This window comes from Mirounga angustirostris, unplaced genomic scaffold (genome assembly GCF_029215605.1).
Source record: "Mirounga angustirostris isolate CCGP_5_RB_7025 unplaced genomic scaffold, mMirAng1.0.hap1 SCAF_3, whole genome shotgun sequence".
NCBI lineage: Eukaryota > Metazoa > Chordata > Mammalia > Carnivora > Phocidae > Mirounga > Mirounga angustirostris.
This window is the reverse complement of record NW_026991711.1, coordinates 41,136,929-41,158,666: the sequence shown is the minus strand read 5'-3', so window position 1 is coordinate 41,158,666 and position 21,738 is coordinate 41,136,929. Positions and strand designations below refer to the sequence as shown.

The 21,738-nt window shown below is 35.9% G+C and overlaps 1 pseudogene; it reads right to left on the bottom strand.

Moving 5' to 3' along the window:
* Window positions 1-467: 467 nt before the first annotated feature.
* On the bottom strand, window positions 468-1,386 carry LOC123839234 (nuclear transcription factor Y subunit alpha-like; annotated as a pseudogene).
* Window positions 1,387-21,738: the final 20,352 nt, after the last annotated feature.

Here is a 21,738-nt window from a genome sequence, read left to right as displayed (position 1 = left end):
TTTATTGTTTCCAAGTAACAATATTGAACTTCTGTGTCTGGAAGCCATCCATGAATATAACATATCTGTTCAGTTAGTAAAAATGAGCTACCTAACCAGAAGGACAGATGCCGTTTAACCCATTCCTGTGGGAATGAGTGGGCTATGACTTCTCTGATTACAGTTTAGGTTGAGAAGGTTCTTTTCTGCTGAGTTGGGGGGCGTGCTTCCCCAGTTAACGTAAGTCCTCATGTGGTACTGCTGGGCTGGCATGGGTCCCTTGATTCATCCTAATCTGTGAAATGTCAATGTTATCCACAGTCTGAAATAGGTCTGGACTGGAAGGCTGAGATAAAAGCTTGCCATTTCAATTTGCCAGACGTTGCTGCAGTTACAATACTGAGATCCTTATTAAAAACTAAGTGGTCTCTGCTCTGTACAAAAGGGCAGAATGTGGTTTTGAGCATCCCTTCAAAAGAGTTAATTTTCTAAAAACAGTTGGAAACAGTAGCAAGGAATACAATCTTGATCATCTGCATCACATGACCATCACACACATCACATACACACATGATTTGTACCATTGCTTTATTTTAATTTATTTGGTGTGGCTCCCACATATGGGGGACAATCCTTTCCTTTTGGAGAGAATAATCGTCCTGCCCATTTTCACCACACTTCTGTGCTATGACATGTCTCATGCAGGTACTTCCTTCTTTCCTTTGGAATGTCCCTTCTCCCTCTAGATTATCCCGGGCTTACCTCTTCTTACAAAGATGATGGGATGTTTGGCATTCACATAAAGAGGCTCTTCTTCAAGCATCTCTGTCCCAGGTAGAGGGATTCCTTGGATAGCCGCCTGGAGGTGGCTCTGTGGCCATCATTAATTACCATCCCTCCTGAATTGATCACATAGCCTGCCACTGGTAGAGTTACAATGGCAGGCCCTTGCCCACTGCTGGTTTGTTGGTATTGGCCTCTGTGTGAACAGTCCGTGCCTCTGCCAAACTGGCTGCTGAGATGGTGGCCATGCCTTACTAGAGAGTGATGCCATCTGCCTCAACTGGCTGATACAAGATGGTCTGCCCTTCAACAGTCTGTGCTACTTGCTGCTGCCGGACAGTGATCTGCAGCCGTGTTTGTGTCTGGCTGGCACTGCAAGCCTCCTGCGGCTGCCGAATAATCATCTGCTGAGTGGGGTCCTGCACCTGCAATGTCTGTCCTCTGTTCCTTCCCCAGAGCTGGATTTATCTCTACAGATCCAATAAAATCTGCTACAGATTCTGTGTCCCAGAAACAGGTTCTTGTGTGATGATGTGACCTTGTCCACAAAGGACAGTTTGGACAACGTTAGGTTGGCCGGTTGATGTGATTAACAGGCCAGTGATTAACACTGACTTGTACCATGAATGGATGCCCTAGACCTGCTGTTGAATCTGTCTAACAATCTGTTTTGTTGAAATTCATATTGCTATTTGCTGCATTCTGCTCCATGACCCAACCAACTTAGAATCCCATTCACAAGGAGCTTCACTCTGGAGGTCCTAGAAGACAAGGAAGTACACTGCACAGTACAGGGGAATTTGTGGCAGGCAAGATCACTCTGTACCTGGAAACTACCTGGACCTAAGGGTGAGGGAGAAAGGGATGCACCTCCTTGTGGCACTAGCATTCTGAAAGCGTCAAGACCCTCAATGTGCCTGCACCAGTGGTGACATCCCTGCATGGGAATGGCCTCTGCAGGCCTTGGACTGGAATGCCCGGAAGCACTCACGGGCTCTGGTCCAAGGCCACCAGCTGCTCTGAGTAGCTGGCTAGGCTCAGCTCAATTCCAGCAATTTATTCTTCATTGCACATATATTCATAGGCATACCCATATGTACATTGGACTCTATTACTTTCTGATGGAGATACAAAGATATTTAGGCAAGGATTTTTCATAAAGACCATCTATAACACAGTAGGAAAAGTGAGAAAAGCACAGGAAACTCCAATGAAAAGACAAACTATGAGATGAAAGAGAAGTAGAAAGAAAGTTCTAGGGATATTAGATGAGTGACGACCCTGTCTGAGTATCAGAGAATAGAGTACCAAAAGAGTGATATTTGAACATGATCTTTAAAGTAAAAAGATCTTGACCAAAAATGTGGGGAATGTATGGGAAACAGGGTAAATGTCTTGGGAAAAGTGGAGGCACAGTCCAATTTGACAGTAACACAAGATACATACAAAGAAGTTTAACTGAATTGTTGCTGTATTCTCTCTCAACTTTTGCTTCTTTCTACCTCTCTCTTGCTCTATTTGTCTAATGTGGGCTTCTCACTGAGACCCTGGACGTCAGCATGTCCCAGGTATCTGGCCTGGTGCACTCATCCTTACAGCTGACATCCACAGCCATGGCTTCATGTAAATCATAAAGGCTGATGATGTCCATCCTAAGCCAGTCTCCTGAACTCAGACCATTTCACCAGATGCCTCCTAGGTCTCTCCCAATGAGTGCCCCACAATAACCCTAAGAACATTATGTCCATCATTTCCTCACAAATCTATGTTGCCCTGAGTCCTCTAACTTAATCTATAGCAATAAAATCCTTGAGAAAAAAATAAGGAGGGATCCTTAGGCAACAATAATAATCATATGATGTCGCATCTCTAGACAATTTAGAAATTTTCCACCCAGAGGAAATGAGAAAGAGTGATAGCAATCTACTCTAAAGAGAGTTATACTGACAACGGAATCTCCCTGAAATGCATCTTTGTGAAGTGGAAGAAAAGAGCAGAACAGATTTTCAACTTTAAGGGGACACATGCTAAACTAGCTGCATAATTTGCAGTGCTCAGTGAAAGATGAAAAGTGGGCCCCTTTGTTTAAAAATTATTATGAATCATCAAGTCGGCAACAGTAGAGCATGAAACTGAGTGTCGGGCCTTTCCAAGTGGCAGCCCTGGGTGACTGCACAGCCCATACACCCTGAAGCTGTGCCTGTGTGCAAACCCTAACCCACCAGCATTGGTGCTTTATAAAGTACTTGAGGTTCACAGTAAAGGACGATAAGGTTATATTAAAAATAGGAAAGTACTCATAGAAAAATTTTAAAGGAAAGTAAAAGAGAAAAGTGAGCTCTAAATGAGTAAAAAAAAAAATGTGACATCCAAATTTTCACTATTCTGTGCATCCTCTATTCAGCTCTACTGTGTAATTACCAGACAGTATGAAATACTTTGTCAATATTCACACTAATCAAGGACTTGAGCTTTTACTTCATCAACTAACAACCATTCTGCATTCAGACTTTCTTTACAAGTATGTTTGACATCTATTCATGTATTTTATGATCAAGAACTCTCATTGTGTCCACTGGTATTTGTCTTCACCTGCACGTGCTTATTTTAAAGAAAATATTCATGTGGCTCCTGTGAAGCCTTGTTTTCAATTCTGACATCTTATCTGCAACTTCCTTCCTGATAACCTCAGAAAAAAAGCTTATTATTTCTGTTCATATTCTATTCTGCTCTTATTTAATTCCTTCTATTATCCCTCAGTGGTACAAAGTTTTCTATTATTGATCACGCTATCTTTCAAGAAGTATTGAAAGAATCTTCTGTTGTTTTATTCACTTTCGGGATAGCACATCTTCATATCATCAGCTGTGCTCCTTCAGTCAATGTATTTTACCCTTTCAGTTTTACTTCATTATTTACTCTTTTCAGTGTATGAAATATTTTCTCAGATATAAGCAAGTTAGGCTTAGATGCAAAATGTATGTCTAGTAAGACATATATAAAAGAATTCTATGAATATCTGGGATGCATTTGTGCATCATTGTTGACATATATGCCCCCCCCGGTCCAGTTTTGATCCCTCATCATCAGAACTTGTCAATCATTCTAAATTGTATGTGGGTTTTATAATGTGAGGATATTTCCCAGAGGCTAAAACAACTGAAAGTCTTGGGCAAATGAAAAAATAAACTAATAAATAAAGAAAGAAATTCAACAAAAGGCATGACAGAATGTGCCATTCTGTGTATTTTTACAATTTGGATTTTCAATGCTCTGCCATATGGAAAAGAAGAAAAATTCTATCACTAAAATTCTTATGGTAAAATGGTTTTTGAATTCATCTTGTTTTTAGAAAACAAATAAGGTAAATTTAATATTCTGAATGATATCAAGGACAGAAAGCATGACACCATGCATTTTCTATGGTTGTTAGGTTATTACGTTTTTAATAAATGGTGCATGTAATTCTTTTGATATGTAATTTTAATGACATTTATAGCAAATAAATGTTTCTGTAATTCTGACCTCTTTGGCATTGTTTGCTATTCTAGTCACATGCTAATTTCCTTTCCAATATTATTAGATTCAGTATCCTTTTGCTGTTTCATTTCATAGTTTCTAATGGGAAAAGGCTTATTAAAAAACATGTTTTTAAAATAAAAAAAAACACGAATTAGAAAATATCCATATATAATTCTCATTTTTCATAAGTTCTTGTTAGGCACTTAGTGTCTATTAGAACATCATGAATTCTGTAATGGGGGTATTTAGTTCTAAATCACGTGCATAGTAACATAGAGTTTCCAATATTTTATTAGCTCACCACATGAGTGCCAAATTCATATTTATTCTGTGGGATCTGGGAAATAAACCTATAGAATTCTGTAGAAACTGTATAAGCAAATTTAAATTATAAAATATAATTTTATAATATTATGAAATTGGATGTATTTCAATGTATCATGGTGTTATTGTTTTCTCTTGTTTTTATTCTGTGAGTGTGCAATAAACTCTAAAGTCTTAATTATTTAATATTCTGTGAATCACATGTCATTCAAAAATGGCCAAGGTCAGGCATATGATGTGTCAATCACATTCCCTGCATAATCAAAATTTTACCACAGGAGCTGGTTTCCTATGTTCTAGTTTTCCCTCCTCCCAGATATTGGAGTATATGTGTATTTATGCTGGTGTTTGAGAGCCATTTTTGTTAGGGAATGGCGTAGGCATTTCGGTGCAGAACACCTTTAACTTATAATTATTCCAGAATACAATCTCAGAAGATAATTAATTGAAAAGTGGAAAGATTATCACATTTCTGTTGTACTGCTATGATCTCTCATATGACGATCACATCTTAATTGACAAAATAAAAGAAACAGATAAGATCTTACTAGAGATGAAGATACATACTTAGAAAGGGGAAGATAAACAGTAAGAGAAGGTTCCAGCTGTAAGGTTTACAATGAGATTACAAGCATGATCAACATTAAATAAATTTATTATGTCAGTAGGGTATTGTGGCTTGGAGAAATATGTTTTACAGGTGTAATATTAAATTATACTAACTGGGAGCTACATTAATTAAAGTCAAGTACAATGAATCATGGAGTCTCTTCTAAGCTGAAGCAGGATATGTTATAAATCAATTTATCATTTGTTTATATCTTGAGATCCAAATTACTGCATACTCGAGATGGCTACTGAACTCAAGAGAACAAGTCTACAGGGATACGCATCACATGGAACTGGACGGCAGGTCAGGCCTATTACAGCAAATATATTCAATTCTGGAATGCACATTAATACCAGACCCAGTACTGCCCACAAATCTGAAGAGGTAAAAGAATTTTAGAATAAAATATCAAAGTCTGTATTGTCCTTTTCACGGCTAATGTCTAACTAATTCTGTGAGGTTCAACCTCTGATAACTGGTATACGCTGTTGTGAATTATTTAGCAACAAGGTGGAACTGTCTAGGCTTGCACAAATAGTTTTGGTGGATTTATAGAATTTTATGCATTGCAAATAGGGAATACACTTGGTGTATTAAAAACAAACATGCACTAGAGAAAAGAAAATCTCATATTCAAAGAAACACCATAAAACCATGCTTTCTAACCAGAATGCAATAAAATTAGAAATCAATGAGAAAACATTATAAAATCCTCATATCTGGTAACCAACAAACTACAGAGTGAATGCTGGGTTAAAGAAAAAATAAGGAAATTTGAAAAATAATTAGTACATAATTCCTATGGAATCTTCACATGCCAAAATATGTGAGCCAAAACTGAACTAGCCCCTGTAAGAAAATTTGTAGCTAAAAATGCAATTCAAAAGTAAAATGTTTCTATTATACAGCCACTAGAAGGCAAAAGTTGAAAAGGCAGATAATTAAAAGTATCAGTGAAAATATTCATATACTGCTGGTGACAAAGTACAATCACTTTGGAAAAGTTTATACCTTGATAGTATCTTTAAAAGTTGAACACTTTAGTATCTTTTAACCTAATATTTATACTCTTAAGTACATGCTTAATAGAAACATTTACAACATATATTGACCCGAAGACATGTGCTGGAATGTTCATGACAGCACAATTTTAATTGACTCCAAACTTAAAACTACCCAGATGCCCAACAATGTTAGAATGGAAATTAAATTATAGCATATCCATATAATGTAATACTTTCCAACAATGAGAATGAGTAATTTGGACTACATACAATATGAATAGATCTCATAAGCGTTATGTCCAGTGAAAGAAGAAAGACATAAAAGAATATACACTAGGGCGCCTGGGTGGCTCAGTTGTTAAGCGTCTGCCATTGGCTTGGGTCATGATCTCAGGGTCCTGGGATCAAGCCCCGCATTGGGCTCCCTGCTCAGCAGGAAGCCTGCTTCTCCCTCTCCCACTCCCCCTGCTTGTGTTCCCTCTCTTGCTGTGTCTCTCTCTGTTAAATAAATAAAATCTTTTTTTTTTTTAAAGAATATACACTATTTGGGAGAAATACTGTAGAATCCCGTATAGAACACTGCCTTAGAAGAAGGGAGAAACAAAGGGACTGTGAGAGGGCTTTCAAGAGGTTATGATTTTTGGTCTAGGCTAGTAGTTTCACAATGAAGTCAGTTTGTCAAAATTATGTGAGTTACACTCTTATATGCACTCTTTAGTAGTTTATATTATACTTCAATAAACAATTTTAAAAGATGAATAAATGTTAAAAATATATAAGTGCTCAACTCAAAATTCCACAAAGAATAAGGAAACAAATCCAACATACAAAGAGTGAAGAACGTTGGTTTTGAAAAAGAGCCAAGAGCAATAAATGAGAGCAAATTACACAGCCTCGTTCAGGCTTGAGGATGGGTGAGAACAATGATTTGCATTCAATTAATCACCTTCATTTCTTACAGAATCATCCACAAGTAGTTCAAATTCAAATCTAATTTATGGTCACAGATACATGTGATTACATTTCCTCCCTTCAAACAGAAGAACAAAACAGAGAGAAAGAACTCCCAGATGAAAGGAATCCATATAGGCAGCATTTTTTTCTGTTTTAAGTGGAAGTAGGGGGCAGTGGATGGGAGGGAATATGAACACAAAAGCAATAGTTTTATTTCTCCACATTGTTTCTTATTGTATTATTGGTTCTACTTTTGTTTCTATTATGGCAGGTATGGCTAAGTTCTACCTATCAATCAACTCACTGATGCGTCCTTAACTAGTATTTAAAAATCCTTGATGATGTGTGGAGACACTTTCTCATTAATCTAGTGATGCATGTTTTTAATCCCACATTAAATAAACATAGGGCCAATTTAATTGACAGGTGACAGTAATTTCAGCAAAACTCACTGTATCACAAACCCTAACACAAAAGTTAAAAAGAATTAAAACTCCATGTGATTCAGCTCTTTGAGCATGTTGTACACGGACACGTTTCACCACCCATACATGGTTTATAAATTCCAATTATACTTCTTACCCCTTTATGAGCGTTCAATAGCATTTTTTGTTAATCACATTCAGTAGCTTACTGATCAGAACATTTCTTAGGGATCTTAGGGATCCTTAGCCATAGGTAAAGGTATCACCATATTGGAATAATAGAGCATGTGATCTCCTGACAATAATCTCAGGCTCTGGGTCTGTAGGACCAGCAAACTCCTTTTAGCTAGACAATAACCGGCCACTTGGGGACATAACTTTTGAAGTTTTCAAAAGAATTTCTCTCTCCTTGAAGCAAGTTTGACATGAATATAAAATTTGTATATCATTTCTTCTCTCTGCCACCAGGCTATATTTCCTGGACCCTTTGTAATTCCCTTATCTGCCAGATCTATACTGTCCTGGCATACCAAGATGAAAGCCCAATCTCAATCTCATGGTGCCAGGGCATTTAGGACTCTTATCCCTAACTTTTTATTCAGTCCTTAGCAAAAAACAAAACAAAACAAAACAAAAAAGTGAATTAATCTTTCTTACTTTAATATGCATTTCAAAAGTTGAGTAGCATCACCATTACTCCCTCTAATATTCAGCTTGATATTATTACCATGACCACTACCCTGCACACATACATACAAACACACAGACTGCACACACGTTCTGCTGTCATATCTTTTTGGCAAGGTTTGAATATGAGAGGATATGCCCAAACCATACTAAAGTAAGAGAAATTTTGAAATTTTGTGGAATATGTGTATTTTGCTTCATGTACACTATTCCCCTCAGATGTATCAGTGAGACAAACTGTGGATTTCATGGTAGTGGTCTCTGGGAACAACAACAAAAAAACTCACATATCTTTATTCATGTCTCTTACAATTTCTTATTGAATATTTTACTCCAGTGGGTACCACTGTTGAATTGGAAAGCCTTCCATTTTTGTTTGTTAAAATTTAAGTGCTCTTAAGTTTGCTGTTGATCAGAAATTGGAGATGCCCTTGGGCACTCTCAGAAATGGGAAAGGTATCATTCTACCTGACAGATTGTTCTACACAAATACCACAGGAAATTGACCATATGGACACTCCACACTCCCTAGGGATTTTCTCTTTGTAGGCTTCTACCTAGTTTTCCCAATCCCCTTTTATTCAGCCTTATCATAACAGTGAGGACCTAGAACATAGGTATTCCCGAGTGGAGATTATAGAGGCAGTTAACTTCTGCTAGTGGGATAAAGAAAATAAGCTTAACATATCAGTTACTTTATTCCACTCCTTGGTTGATAGGGCAACAACTATATGGTCAAAGTTGGTACGGATGCCAACGAAAATGACAATTTCATTTAATCTACTCTAGTTCCACTGTGAGGTGCCCCATGACCCATTTGCAAAGAGGGAGCTGCTTAAAAATAGTAATATAAAATAAGTGAGGAGGGTCTTGCTTTTTTATGTCTTTGAAGATCAGCGTAAAGACTTACTTTGTCACATTTACAAATTTACCTCTGAAGCACAGTACACTATTGGTTTCAATGCATTTTTTAATAATGAATAGCCTTTTACATTCTGGCCTAGTTATATCCTAGCTCTTCCTATGTATTCTCATCCAGGCCATATGATTTAATAATCATGTGTGGAACTTCATACCTGTCACTTACTTTTATTATATAGTAAAGTGTTGTCCAAAACTATAGATTAAGGGGCTTTTTAAACTTAGAATTGTGGAAATTACCTTGGTTCCTTTCTACACTGGATACAAAGAAATACAATGCTGCCCTGATGTTAGCATGTTTATATGATATTTTGGTTAGGAAATAGTGAGTGCACATGACATAAGCCACCCCTGGGTGGAAATATTTAATTGCTAGTGATGGAATCTTCCAATCACTCTTTCTCGGCGGCACAGAACTAGAAAGTTGTGTATTCTAGATACAAGTCTCCAGATGGTGGAGTCTCTTTCAGCCTGGCTCACTGAGTTGCCTCATAAAGGATAGTTTCTCCAATGACCACTTAGATTTGTAGGAGGATTTACCTAAGTGTTAAATCACTGAGGTCAGAGAGTTGTTTGTTGTCACAGCATAACATAGTCTGTCCTGACTGAAACAGAAACTTCCTCACTTCATTATATTATCCTGTCTTTTTCCCTGCAAGGATGAGTAGTATTTTCATTAAAACTAGGGGCACCTAGGTGGCTCAGTCGTTAAGCGTCTGCCTTCGGCTCAGGTCATGATCCTGGGGTCCTGGGATCGAGCCCCGCATCGGGCTCCCTCCTCAGCGGGGAGTCTGTTTCTCCCTCTCCCACTCCCCCTGCTTGTGTTCCTGCTTTCGCTGTCTCTCTCTCTCTGTCAAATAAATAAATAAAATCTTTAAAAAAAAAAACAAAAACTAAAACTTAAAGAGCCTGTATGTTCATTTGAAGGTATCAAAGGACAGAGCTAGCTAGTGGGATTGACCATTCTTGCAAATCACCCAAAAGTGAAAGAGTAGGCAGAGAAAGAAGACAAAGTCCCTGGGATTTGGGATTATGGTTCCCATTCCTAATCCATTCCTTCTTTTGGGAAATCCTTCCCAATCCACTTCAGAAAAGGGTCCTACCTTTTCTGTCTTGTAGTAAGAGGCAAGAATTATAATTCATGTAGTAATCTTCCTCAATTGCTAGTAGCCTGTTCCAGTTACAAAAGCAATAGCAGAAAGAGTTTTATTTTCCTTAGTAAAAGAATAGCTTCACTTAGTGGTATAGTTAAACACGGTTGTGAGCCAAATTATATGAGTAAAATGTGGTTTAATTAGGCTGATTGTGTCCATGCCTGTGGAAGTAAGTTCAGGCAGCTACTAAAACCAAGACTCACTCAAGCATCAGGTTTCACTGCTGTCCTGTTTTGTTCCAATGCAAATCTTCCAGTATTTGAATTTACTGAATATTTTCTCCGAAGACTCCACTCTGTTTCCTCTTTCTTTGTTATTGTGTAAGAATATCAAACTGTTCTCTCTATTCTTTATTATTCCTGAACTTTCCTGTCCTGTTGAACAAATCATTCTGTATATTGAATGAGATATAACAAATTTTTGCCTACATACATATGTCAAAATCAGTTAAAAATAAATAAAATTACATATGCTTATGTAGTAAAATATTAAGCCGATCAATTAACACAAAAATACAACTGAACTTATATTAGTGGGACAGTATAACAGATGCAATTTTTTATTGATTTGTGCTAATATTGATCATTGAGTACTTATAAAACAGTGACCTCCACACTGCATAGGTGAATAACCAACTTTGAGGGCAACAAGTATGAGAACTAGTTGGATTGAAGTGAAATTTTTATGGGTTTACGGCTCATGTTTCACTCATTAACATTTATGCTGGATATTTGGAACTTGATATTTTTCGTATCATTCTGTTCATCTCTTTATTCTCAATATGCCATTTATGGGGCATTCTGTCTTATATACATTTGTTGACACCAGAGATGGAAAGGTTGCAAATAACATAGCTGAGCAGAATAAGTGAGAATAAGATAGGTCAGATTCACTCCGGCAAGAAATTGGGTGTTACAATGGATCCAAATTTATTTTGGGAATTTGTTATAAACCACTAGATCAAAAACACCATGAAGTTGAGGAAATGGTCTGTGAAATAAAAAGAGCCTGTGATAAAGGGGAAGAGAACTGATGAAGGATTTTAATTACCTAGCACATAAAGGAAAAACCTAAAAAATATGCTGCTCAGAACTATGTAACACTCTCCCATAGTCAAGCATATTACTTTTATCACCTTTTTTTCACTCAAATTAAGACAAAACTTATGTATAATCTTAATCTCTACATATATTTTCAAATTACCTGTTTAGTTTTACATTTCTAAAAGTTGTGTTTTCTATTTAGTTGGCAGAGATATTCTGAAATTTTCATTAATTTGGCTGCTCAATGATGATGAAAAGTAGAAAGATGATTAATAATGATTATACATCCATAAAATCAATTTGTCACATTCACAAAATTTTTCACTGAATATAATCCAAATTAAAGTTGATTTTGCAGCTTTTCTCCTAGTTAAAAAATAATCCTTTGATTATGATTGAAAGGCAGATCTAAAACAGACCAGAAATCTGTTAATTGGTTATTAGTAAAATCAAATTGAAAATAAATTATATTGGGGCACCTGGGTGGCTCAGATGGTTAAGCATCTGCCTTCGGCTCAGGTCATGATCCCAGGGTCCTGGGATCGAGCCCCGCATCGGGCTCCCTGCTTGGCGGGGAACCTGCTTCTCCCTCTCCCTCAACTATTCCCCCTGCTTGTGCTCTCTTACTCTCTCTGTCAAATAAATAAATAAAATCTTTAAAAAAAAAAGAAAAAAAATAAATTATATTAATATGTGTAGTTCAAAAAAAGAACCATGAGTGCTCAGCATATTTAGAGTAGAAAAAGCACTAAAAGTCTACCTAGATATATTTTGGGATATCTATATTGTTGAGTGTTGAAAGGAAAAACAAGGTAATGAAATGTCAAAAGCCCAAAGCTGAACTTAAATAGAAGCACTCCACTTAAATGGCCAAATGAATTTGAACAGAATATAACATTATCACAACTATGCCCTTTACCTTAATTTACTGCTACCACTTTGTCCTCAGAGGAAAAAAAAAAAGAAAAAAGAAAAAAGAAAATGAGTTAGAGAAAGTGTTTACAACCAGCTGAAATTTCATCAGTTTAGATTCTAAGTGCTAATTGGTATAACTCCCTAGATAAGCACCTCTTATTATATACCAGAATCTCTTAATTATGAAGCTAGATTTTTTCTTCAGGTTAGTGAAGTCTGGGCTTCTATAGCAAAATCCTAATCAGCATATAAGAGGCATTATTTTCACCAATTTCTTTTATTCTTCAATAGTAAATTAATCTATATTTAATAAATGTTTTTTGTTTGTAAGGGAATAAAAGCATCTTGGTGTGTTAGGTTATAAAATGGTTTGTAGGTGGATTCAAGCTGGATGACTTTCTCGTCTTCTACGAGCATGACAACCCAGGTTCTAGAATATAGAGTTATTTTACTTTACCATAAAATATTGTAAAAAGCTACAGTGTTCTTTTGTATTTATTTCTGGTTACTTGAATTTCAGTGTTACAAGATAAGAAACCTTGAAAACTTCAGAAATGTCACTTCCTCTGATAAAATTAAGAGTAGTACATTGAATAAAACTCAAGTTTCTGAACGTTGCCAGCCTGAGTTCATAACCCAGCACTGCCATTGTTAGCTATGACCCCTTGGGCAAGTTTCTTATTCTCTTGGTGTTTTAGTTTGCTCATCAGGAAAATGAAGAAAATAATAAACCTACCTATCTTACAGGGTTATTGAGATAGTTAAATGAAATAATAATATAAAATGCTTAGAACAATGCCTAGCATGTAGCAATTGCTGTATGAAAGTGAGATTTCATTATCTTTATGCTATAATTTTACTTCGAATGTCAGAGATAAATGGTTCCATCTAAGAGTGCATATTGTTTCAATGACAAATTTGAAGTGATCCTAGGGCTGGATGTCAAATACTATAATTGGTTCCCTCTTGGGGCCACAGACTTTGGTGTTCCTAAATGTATAAATTTATTTCCAAGGACTTGAGGGAAATCTGTATAACTCAGCCATTATTTTAGCATTTCACGGTATTTTGGGCAGTCAGATCTCTAAATCTAGCTGGCGATGTATAGGAAAGGTTTCTCCTTGATACAAAAGTGAGCCAGATTTTTTTTTTTTTAATAGAACTACTCCCAACTTCTATCCTAGATTCTCAGTAATAAAATTTTTCTCTGTGTTTAATATGCAGACTTTTTTTTCCTTTGGAAAATTAACTTTGCTAGAAATAATGGTAATGCATAGTTCACTTGAACAAACATCATGAAATAGTGGGGGATTTTTTAAGCAGTTTCCTCTATTATAATCCAGATAAGCATATTAAAGCCAAATTGATCCTACAGGATATTATGGTTATAAAGTCACATGTAAGTTAAAGCAGAGACCAATAGTCATAGAATTTGGCAATATTATATTTACTTCCTGGACATACCCTATACCACATGGGTTAAGAAATCCATATCAAGCTGTATTCAGAGTTTATGGATTTTACGATATTCTTTGAAATCCTTTAATTATAATAACTTCCAATGTTGCCTCCTATAACCCTCATCTTCCTGAGAACCACGCTCCTTGATCTCATCCAAGTCTATTTGGGAAAATGGGATTTGGAGGCAAACCTAAGAAACAAACTGTTGCTGACAACATTATCTTTTTGTATTGGAGTGTTTCTGATCCAAACCCATCCTGTGAACTCTTGGCACTATAAATTCTTATTTATCCACAAGAGTTGAAAATTCTGAGTTGACTAGACACATTGGGATCTATGACAAACTCCAAAGTTACTAAATATGTATTTCAGATTTTTGGGGGGGTAGTTGTGAGAGAGACTTAAATGAACTATGAGTTTCAAGTCCCAATTTGCTAATAGTAGAAAAATATACATGTAAAGCAAACCTGCTTTAAGTGAGTACAATGATTTTTGTTTCAATATTTTGATCTTCTTTTAATTAACATTATGGCAAAAGTCCATATTTTTCTCAAGTACAGATAATATGCTAGATATGGCCATCTTATATTCTTTCACTTCTACATATAGGGAAAAAAAAAGATCTACTTCTTAATTAGCCATAAGTGCCTCAATTTTTTTTTGTTGAATATTATATGTGGGAATTACAAAAATATCAACAATTAACAGAAAAGCATTTATGACCCTCAGTCACCAGTTTAATTGGTTATGTCACTGTGGACAACTGAAAGAATCATAAAAATGCTTCTTTTTCTTGGGTATAGATATAAGACTGAGAGTGAGGCAACAAAATTTGGATTTGTCTTTTTTTTTTTTTTTTTAAGATTTATTTTAGTTGGAGGGGGGGGCAAAGGGAGAGAGAATCTCAAGCAGACTCCACACCCAGTGCAGAGCCCAACACATGGCTGGATACCACAACCCTGAGATCACCACCGGGAGGAAACCAAGAGTCGGGCGCCCAATGGACTGCACCACTCAGGCGCCCCAATCTGTCTTTTTTAAGCTTCAAAAGTCATGGAAATCTGAGGTTATTAAATTGGCCAAAAAGAGAGAGAGAGAGAGAGAGAGAAACATTTATAATAATAGAAAATAATTGCATATAATTAAGTATACAAAATTGCATCAGAGAATAGAGGTAATTATCTACAGTCTTCATTGTAAATCCTAAAACCAATTTTCATCTGGCTTATAAAAGTATTTGAGGCAATAGTTTATTTCTGAAAAATGATTCATTTATTTTTGCATTTCACTTAAACATCATTAAAATACTTATAAACATATAACCATATCATCCACAAATTACCACATTTTATATACTATTAAGTTAAATTATTGTTATTATTTTTAATGATTTTATTAATTTATTTGAGAGTGACAGAGAGCACAAGATAGGGATGAGGGGCACAGGGAGAAGCAGACTCCCCATTGAGCAGGGACCCCGATGTGGGGCTCAATCAGGTATTGTGACCTGAGCTGAAGGCAGACACAACTGACTGAGCTACCCAGGCTCCCCATTAAGTTAAATTATTTACAATCATATGAAGTAACTCAAAATTTTTAAGGACAATTTTGAGAAATGAAACGATATTTTGGATACAAAAACTAATTCTTTGGGATTTGAAAATCTCTCATGTTAAAACAATTATAATCTCTTCTAGGTATTTCTGTTTCAAAATGCTTAATTTGTATATCAATTTTAGTATATGTGCTGCCGAAGCGAGCACTTAATTTGTATATCAAATGTTTAATTATTATAATAACAAAAAACAGAGGGAAACAAACAAAATCAATTTGCAAAGACTCTACATTTTTTTGGCTTAATAACACTGTCTTCTTTTTTTTTTTTTTAAGATTTTATTTATTTATTTGACAGAGAGAGAGAGAGAGACAGTGAGAGAGGGAACACAAGCAGGGGGAGTGGGAAAGGGGGGAAGCAGGCTTCCCGCTGAGCAGGGAGGCCCATGTGGGACTCCACCCCAGGACTCTGGGATCATGACCTGAGCCGAAGGCAGACGCTTAACGACTGAGCCACCCAGGCGCCCCAACACTGTCTTCTTACGAAAGAAAAATAAGTATTTAAGTGTACTAATTATTTTCTTAACAGGATAAACAATACGCATTAAGAGTATTTCTCCACAAATAACAGAAGACAAAACCATAGTGGAATATTCATACATTTTCTAGGTGCTAATAATCCAATTTGTTTGTTCATTTTTGAGAAAATTACAGTTCTTGCCATAAGCATGACATTAGTTTCTTTCTACCTGATTGAATCATGATTTTGACTAAGTTTTACATGACACATAGAAGAAGAAAAAATAAGTTAGACCAGATAAAACATTGGGATAGGAAAAACTACCTAACCCCAAAGGGCAACTTTTTTCATGATTTTGTAATCTTAAAATGTAATTTGATATAATATGTGCATATTTCCCTAGGAATTATTTTATATTCATAGCTATCTTATGCCTGAAGTTATTTCCTCTTTTTAATGTGAACAAAGAATTTGATCCTTAGCAAACATCTCATGAGGATATGTACTCAAATATTTCAGTTAAATATGATTTTTTAATTTAACACATTAAGATAACTGAGAAAAATATTGAAAAATCAGAAAATGAATTTAAAGATAATGAAGTTCTTTATTATCAATATCTTCACTGTTCTGCCATAGTAGAATCTAACTCCTTAATAAGACCATTACAGACAATGCATTATTTGTATTTGTCAAGTAATTAGAGACCTTAGCTACTCTAGCATGAAATCGTTTTTTGTTTTTTTTTTTCTTCTTAAAAAGTTTAAATACCTGTTAATACCTGTTACTTAACTGAAAAAAAAGTTTGGCTTATTGAAATCAACTAAATATTTTGTAAAACATCACAAGACAACACGACAAAGACTAATTTTAAATGAAGGTCTTCTCTCTGGTTCTAGTCCTTGAGTATTAAATCATAAAAGATATTTAAAGTACCTACTTACATGCTGTAAATAAGAAGCTACTATTTTATTATTCTTATTTTTATTATGCAATATTTCATCCATAGAATAAAGGTAAGTAACATATTTACAGTTTACCAGAGGGAAACATTCACATATACACCATTCAAATTATAAATGAAGCTCCCACATGCTCTTGACCTTTGACCACCCAGAAGAAACCACAATCCTGGATCTTATGTAGACCATTGTCTTACTTAATGCACACTCACAAAAACACACACATGTACACTCACACACACGAATCACAACTATAGGAATTCCTAAAAGGAAAAAAACGCTGCTTAGTTTTGGTTGACTTTATAAAATGGCTACCATGCTATATGTATTTTCAGGATCTACTTCTTTAACTGAGTATTGTATTGTTAGGATTAACCCATTTCTTTTGAATGTCATATAATCTTTAATTCTGTAAGTATAGCAACCATGGATGTAACACATTAGACCATATACTGGACTTTTTTTCTTCAACATTTTATCATTTTTATTAAATTAATTTACATACAAATGACATTTACCATTTTTAGTGTAAAGTTCTGCAAGTTTTGAAAAGCACTCACAGTTATGTGGCCACCACCACAATCAAGATATAAAACAGTTCAATTACTCCAAAACTTCTCCCATGCCCTGTTGTGGTCAATCTCTGCAACGACCAGCCTCTGGCAACACTGATGTTTCCTGTTCCTATAGTTTTTTGTTCTCCACAATATCCTATCAATGGAGTCATATTGTATATAGACTTTGGAGTCTGCACGATACATTTGTATTTCATCCATGATTTTGTATGCTTAATAAGTTTTTTCTTTTTATATAGACATTCTACAGTGTGTTTATTGACTCACCAGATGAAAGCCATTTGGGTTTTTACCAGTTTAAAATTATAAATAAATCTACTATGAACATTCACTAGCTTGGTTTTATGTGAACATGTTTGCATTTCATTGAGTAAATATCTAAAAGTGAGATCCCTGGAACATAAGGTAAGTGTATGTTTAAGCTTATAAGAAACTGCCTGTTTTCCAAAATGACTGTACAATTTTGCTTTGCCACCAACTATGTATAACAATTCCAGTTGTTCTGCAATCGAGCCAACCTAGTCACATTGTGGGAGATGTTTTCCTTATTGTTGCTGCTATTGTTTTCTTTTGTTTTTCCCATTTCGGTAGGTATGGATTGACTTATTATTGTGCTTTTAATTTGCATTTCCCTCTTGATTAATAAAATTGAGAATTTCTTACATACCTTTCTAGTTTCTAATTCATATCTGATACATATTAGGCACTCAAAAACATTCTGGAAAAAACATTATCCTAACAATGCTTTGGAAAATTTTCCTCAACTTTCTCCCTCATAAAAAAGGAGTTCAGTTCTCTTCTCTCCATAATAATTCAATTTTCCTTCATGGTTTTGTACTAAAAGAATACCAAAAAAAAAAGCCAATAGTTAACTGCAGTGAATGTTGTAATATTAAATCTCTCCCTAGGAAGTATTCTAACGATGCTCTATTAGACATATTATTTAACAATTTAAGTCCAGAATTTAATACATATGGAAGAAATTATTCATTCATAGATTAGAGAAAAATACTCCAAATAATCAAAATCTGAAAATGAATCTGAAAATAAACCTGAAACTTACAATACTTCTTTTATTTTCCTTAGGTACGTCTTGTGTTTTTAATTTTATTAGTCTTTCCCAATCAATCTTTCATGAAGACTATTTTGGAATCTGTAAAGCTTTGGAAGCTTCCATAGACAAATTTAAAAAGGCATCCCATTCTGGGGTGCCTGGGTGGCTCAGTCGTTAAGCGTCTGCCTTCGGCTCAGGTCATGATCCCAGGGTCCTGGGATCGAGCCCCGCATCGGGCTCCCTGCTCCGCGGGAAACCTGCTTCTCCCTCTCCCGCTCCCCCTGCTTGTGTTCCCTCTCTCGCTGTGTCTCTCTGTCAAATGACTAAATAAAAAATCTTTAAAAAAAAAAAAGGCATCCCATTCTGTTTATTTAATTTGGGAACACTTACTTTCAAGTGTACCTTTTAAATAAACATCTTGTCTAATTGGAATACTTCCCATAATGGCCACTATAATTCTTGGTTATTTTTATTTATTTATTTTTATTTTTTATTTTTTTAAAGATTTTATTTATTTATTTGACAGAGAGAGACACAGTGAGAGAGGGAACACAAGCAGGGGGAGTGGGAGAGGGAGAAGCAGGCTTCCCGCAGAGCAGGGAGCTTGATTCAGGGCTCGATCCCAGGACCCTGGGATCATGACCTGAGCCGAAAGCAGACGCTTAATGACTGAGCCACCCAGGCGCCCCTCTTGGTTATTTTTAATAAATTTTTTTCATCTTGCTAGATGTCTGCCAACATTAGACATAAGATAAGTAGGTGTGATGGAAGGTAGCAGACTTGACTCTTTAGAATTTAAGGATCTCATTAGCTAAACTTTGGGTTTCTCGGAGCCCAACTAATGCCTAAAAGGGATGTGCTGCCAGGTTGGGGATAGTCCATGTTTTACAGAGTTCCTTGTTGCACAGAAGTTTTCTTCATACAAATGTATCATGCAGACTCCAAAGAAACCTCCAACAGAGATTGGTAGTTGACCTAGTGTCGATCTAATCTGTTACATAACTAACTTTTCCCTACCATGGGAATCTTCGTGAGGTGGCTAGTGCTCTAACAGCTTTTTTTTTTTTTTTTAAAGATTTTATTTATTTATTTGTCAGAGAGAGAGACAGAGCACAAGCAGGAGAGCGGCAGGCAGAGGGAGAAGCAGGCTCCCCGCTGAGCAGGGAGCCCGATGTGGGACTCAATCCCAGGACCCTGGGATCATGACCTGAGCTGAAGGCAGCCGCTTAACTGAGTGAGCCACCCAGACATCCCTCTAACAGCTTTTTAATGCTCTACCCATTCCGGTCAATTTTTGCCGCTTTTGGCCTCTGAGATCCCGCTAGCAACAGCCCTTTATTTACACAAAACAAGAAAGACAAACATTCGCCTTAATATATCAGCAGTGCTGTGTCCTGGCCATAAGAAGGCCCTGTACATACCACCACCAATTCCTATGCAAACTCATTGAGGTTTTCCACCTGGGTAATTGTGGCATGAAAAGCTAGGGGCTTGGCTCAGGCAGACCCGTCTGCCAGCTCAGGCTGACCCGCCCTGTAAAGGAAAGCCATTTAGATTCAGAGCTCAAATGCAAAACAGAGCGGAGCTCAGACCCAGAGGAGCTTACCCACAGCCCTTGGAAACATTGAGAAAGTGCATTCAAAGGATTCACAGGTAGCAGGCTTGTGTTTCTCATTCTCCTTCATATGCCGCTGATGTTTGCTTCAGATCCTGTTGCTGCCTCCAAATCTGTTAAATAACAAAATTCAACCAAGTAAATTTGAATCTAATCAACTGTATTAATGATTCATGAATGGGGTAGCACCCTATCTAGCAAGTAGAGAGGCGCTCCCCTTAGTATACTTCTTCAAAACCCACAGATTATGCCTGTTGAACTATGCTAACATTGGGAACTTCTGTAAATTGAAATTTGTTTGAACCATGTCGCTATGGGAATTTTAGTATCTAGCATTAATCGCCATTTTGTAACCATAGCTACTTCTGATAATTTCAAGTTATTCATGCTCTGGAACATAAAATAATGCCCTATAGACTAATTGCATTAGAATAATAGTTAAATGCTACAAGTTCTTCTAGTGCAAGTTTGACCTACATTTAGCCCAGCAAAGCTAATCAGGTAGAGAAACTTAATCAGTGAATCTAATCAGCAAAAAACTAGGACTATGCTTACAGACACTAGACCTTTTTTACCAGGAAAATGAAGTAGTATTTTTTAAGTGGCTACAGTTAAAAAAATCTTTTTATCAATTTCCAATTTAGTATCAGTCCTACCCTCTAGAGAGTTCAGTACTCACTGGATTGAATTCAGCTTTATGCATACATTTAAAAAGCAAATACATAGAGCTACTTTGTTTTTGCATTAAGACATGCCAAGTATACATTATCGACCTGATAGGTTTAGGAAAAAAAAATTGTAATTGTAGAAATAAAGTAGCATTTGAATTGATTTTTTTTCTTGAAATACATACCTCCTTAGCCACAATGCATTGCATAAATTAATTGATGTAATTGAATCACAAAAAAACAGTTTTGCTTCATTTCCCTTCAATTTAATTTAGCTCTAGTAAAAAAAAAACTCTCTTGATAATAAATGATGAATGCTTTGAAAGTGTATAGATAGATTAGTATTTAACAATGTAGAAAACGGATTGTTTTAAAATAAAAGAACACCAGAGTTTCACTCTCTGTGTTAGTAGAAAAATCATATGTGCATGAGCATGCTTACATGCAAAGATAGGCCACGTTATTATAAATACAATAGTATTATTTTTTCTTCCATATTTATCATGGTCAGCAAAATTTGTATGCAGCCACAGTTCTTGTTACCTCATAAGACAATGAATCCTAGATAGTGAATGGGCCCAGTGTAGAAAAGAAAAAAGATAATAGAGTGATATATGTGGCAATCCTTGAAGCAGAACAGCTTTTCTTAGAAGTATATCACTTCATGTTGTCTAGTGTTTAGTTCATTTTGCCACCTTATCTTCTAAGGGCAGGTCCTACATTACAAAATTGAAATTTAAAAATGGAGTTTCATTATCCACTGTACAGTTTGAAACATGACTGGTATAATAATTTATAGATTATTTATTGAAATCAGTGGCAACACCTCTTGGCCCCAAAATATGTAAATGGAGAGATGTTGAAAGCTTTTAAGCAGCAGAAATACAGTGAATACTCGTTGCTGAATTGCTGTAAACTGACACTTAATAAAGTACTCTTGTGGGTGTCAATATATGACAAAATCCTTCCTGCAACTACACCTTTAAATCATAAATCTTCTGACACATC